Here is a 4,313-nt window from a genome sequence, read left to right on the forward strand (position 1 = left end):
GCGGGGTGCGTCGCGCACCAGTACAAGAACGGTACGTGCCCAACCATATGCAACTACCGTATTTTCTGCAAGTAGGGCCTACATTAAAACCTCAATTTTAAGCACTAATGACTGAAGCCAATACATTCATTAAATGAATTATTACATGTAGAGCATTTACTCTCACTTTAATCATGTTTTATTATTATTATTATTATTATTATTATTATTATTATTATTATTATTAGTAGTAGTAGTAGTAGTAGTAGTAGTAGTAGTAGTAGTAGGGCTGTTCCGATAATCGAGTAATCGGTAACAATTCGATAAAATTTCAAAACCGTTTCATCGATAAAGAATTTTAATTTTATCGAATTATCGAACTTTCGAGACTCTCGAAATGTTTGAGACTCTCGAAATGTTCGAGACTCTCGAAATGTTCGAGACTCCCGATATGTTCGAGACTCTCGAAATGTTCGAGACTCCCGAAATGTTTGAGACTCTCGAAATGTTCGAGACTCCCGAAAAGTTCGAGACTCTCGAAATGTTTGAGGCACTCGAAATGTAAGAAACATTCGACAAGTTCGAGACTCTCAAATTGTTTGAAAGCAGCAAATACAGAAATATCTCAATGATATCGCACTTGTCAAGTCGCTTGTATATTTTTAAAAAATTGGGATTATCGGTGTGTTCGGAAGAAACAATGTATCTGAGGTTATCATAGTTGTGCATAATATGTACTACATATATGCAGGGTGTTCATTTTAAAAGTTGTCTAATTAGAAATGAAGTGAAAGAAAGTTTTTACCCACAGATCTGTACAAGGCTTAAGCAGTCTGTCAGAAAAGAGAGAGAAGAAGAGAAAACATACAATACCCGAACGGGATTGGAATCCAGGACACCATTAGTCTACTAACAGTCACTTTGCCGATTGCGGCAATAACAGGGCAATCAGAAAATGAAGTTTACATCTGATTTCGAGGAGCTACTGATATAGGTAGAGGTAAGGAAATTTGATAAGACTGAAAACTTATCGAACTTCCGCTTCGATAATTTATCCGGCACTCGAAGCCCTTCGAGTATTTGAGATTGTCAAAATTTCGTGTAATATATAAACTTCGAGTATCAGTGAAATACACCTTGAGAATGTAGGCGCGAAGCTCCCTATTATAGGTCGTCCTGTCTGTATGTGACATCCGACGATAACTTTCGAACGGATTGTCCGATTTTGATTGAACTTACTTTAAAATGTTTTCGTTTGCTTTCGCCAGACACTTATTGTTTTGGTTGCCATACGACAAGGGGAATTTTTTTTTCCAAATTCTAGTATTTGTTCTTACTTTGAGCGTAGCCGTGTGAAAGCTGCGATAAGTTTCGAATGAATTGTCCGATTTTAAAGGAGATTGGTCTAAACACATATGTCAAGTATATGTTGCTCTTGGTTACCATACGACATTTGATTTTGTACATACTATGCCGAGCGGCTCTGGGGTATTAATTAGCAATAGGGCTGTTCCTAATTCCGGAATTTTTCGGAACGGAAATTCCAATTCCGGAATCGGAACACAGTTTCAAGACGTTCCGGAATTTCGGAACGTTCCGGAATTTCGGAACATTCCGGAATTTCGAAACATTCCGGAACTTCTTATTGAAAAAATAATTTTTGCTGTTACCCCGAACTGAGAGGTGTGCGCAAAGCTTAGCTTTGAAACTGGATATTGATTCCGCTGTGCTGAAGGAAAGAGTTTTGGTCCACGGCAACTGGTTTGTTTCATTCTCTAGATCCGTTCACTGTGAACGATTGCGCATAAGATTTGGAACTTTGTCTGGTTATCCATAAAGTCTCAATCATAAGTGATTCAGTGTAAATTCCGTGATTTTGTTGCAGAAGTCGGAACATAGAAATTCGAGCTAGTTCTTTCCTTTAGTTTGGTTTATCTTCCGAGAAACACCTTTTTTATAAACCACTTTGTATATTCTTTTTAAAATGAATACCGACTGTAAGGCAACCCTAACAAGAAATTGAACTGCATATCTTTTGATGTATGGCCATTGTTAAGTATAAGTACCTGAAGGAGGGGCAGAGAATCATTTAAAAGAAAATACGATTTTCAGTAATTAAAGGGATAGGATAGTCTGAAATAAAAATGTACAATTATTATGCTGCTGTCCGTATTATGTAAAAATATGCATTATTGATGTTACATGAACTTTTTGGAAACTAGAATCAGTATTTCATATTTTCAGGTTCAAATCACGCAAAGCTAAAATTATTAATGCATCGCTTGTATTGTATTTAGTATACTGCATGCTGCAAACAGCAAAAAATTTCTTAGAACAAGGGATTACTGTTTAATGTTTTTTGTAACTTCTATAATCATGATGCTACTGCTGTTTTTTTTTTAATGAAAGCTTTATCAAGCATTATTTGCATAACTTGTCAAAATGTACAATGAGAGTAAATCGAATAGAGGTGCAAACTTTACATAATATCTTATAATTATTCACATGTACGCGCTACTCGTTTCTTGTCCTGCGACACTTATTTTAATAACTAACTAAATAAAGGTGTCTATCAGTTAAATACTAAGCATTGGAACCTACCTATGAAGATTAGTTCTAACTCTACTAATCAAAATTTTATGCAAGGTGATAAATGAATTGTGTGAGTGAAAAACATTTAAAATTGGTTTGTTGAGAAATTGTATTAATCACCAATATATTATCAATGTTGTGAAATTCTGATGTAAAAGCATGTTACTTTCTTTAAACAATTACATCGATACAAGCCAACAGAATATGTACATTTTCATACAAAGCTGCAATATGAAGGGTAGTTATGCATTCAGATGAAAGGTAACCCTAGTAGCAAAATCGATTGGCCCAACGTTGGGAAAATGGTGGTAATGCGACATACAAACGGTGGTCCAACGTCATGTTTGGCCGCTTTGGCAACCGATTCCCACCCAAACCATTACCCACTTATTCCCCAACCAAAAGAAGGGTGGGCCTTCGTTTACCCAACCAATTCCCAACCATCTCCCAACGTTGGGCCAACTAAACCCCAACAACCTTGAGAATGTTGGGCCTTCATTCACCCAACCAAATCCCACCAGTTTCCCTACGTTACCCCAACTAAACCTCAACGTTGAATGGTGGTTCACCATCCAAACGCTGACGTTTACCCAACCAAATCTAGCATTATTCCCTGACGCTCCCCGACGTGTCCTTGCGACGGATGGGGTAGGGTGGTGATGCATTCGGTTTGGCACCTTTGACTTTTTATATGGTATTCCTGAGATATTCGGATGTTATTTATTTACACAGTTATTATTCATATATAATGACGCAGATATTATCGACTGTATTTGCGTTATTACCATATAAATAATAACTCATTCCTAAATAAATAACAGATCTGAGTATCAGGAATACCATGTAAAAAGTAAAATGTGTCGAACCGAATGCATCTCCACCCTACCTCATCCACAGCGAAGACACGTTAGGGAACGTCAGGGAATTATGCTACATTTGATTGCGCACACGACAGCATTGGATGATGAACTACCATTCAACGGAGAGGTTTGACTGAGCTAACTTGGGAAGACTGAAAATATAGATTATTGAATGTGTGAAGCAGTCTGCGATTCGACTCGCTCAGCATTTGTGTTGTGTGTTGGTCTCACGATAAATTTCGAACAATTGAACCGACTCAAATGAAACTTTCAATGATTATTTATTCGTTCAAAGTACATGCCAAGTGCATTGGAGAGGAAAATTGGGCAAGAGTGAGGGGGTAAAGCCCCCTAAATGTGCAAAAAATATAGGAAAACACTAAAGATGAATACTTACATGTTGGGTCAGGATGCGACGTCTTCCGATTGTACATTTATACTAGTACTAAACAATAAACTCCCTGGTTCTGGATAATCAATAACCATTAAAACGCTCTGGAAAACCAATAACCATTAACCATTAAATAACCATCAGTTGATAAGATCTGCTGTCAACAGTCTTTTCTCAATGTTTGCGTCTGATAAAGAGGACGTTAGATTCTTGAAACTGTAACGTATAGTTATTAATATAATTCATTTTGTTCCGTTCAGAACTGCGTTTTAATGGATACTAGTAGTAACCAAGCACATTATTGAAAAATAAAAATCAATAGACAAACAGCCAAATAACAAACACGCATTGTACCCATTAGAGATTGAGGAACTTTTCCTTGCTATTATATACACCAATCCACAATACTACTGCAATAACAAAGTAATTGAAAAGAGAACAGTATTAACTTAATGGAAATGAAATAAATTAAACACTGTTCTTAAGTTTCC

At 36.6% G+C, this 4,313-nt stretch overlaps 1 protein-coding gene across 5 annotated transcripts in view; it reads left to right on the forward strand.

Annotated features, from left to right (window-relative positions):
* The window catches only part of mip40 (Myb-interacting protein 40), a 346,121-nt gene that overhangs the window by 234,013 nt on the left and 107,795 nt on the right, over positions 1-4,313 (forward strand). The gene's annotated exons all lie outside the window — the stretch shown is intronic.

The sequence above is a fragment of the Thermobia domestica genome, chromosome 9, assembly GCF_964235325.1.
Source record: "Thermobia domestica chromosome 9, izTheDome1.hap1.1, whole genome shotgun sequence".
Lineage (NCBI taxonomy): Eukaryota > Metazoa > Arthropoda > Insecta > Zygentoma > Lepismatidae > Thermobia > Thermobia domestica.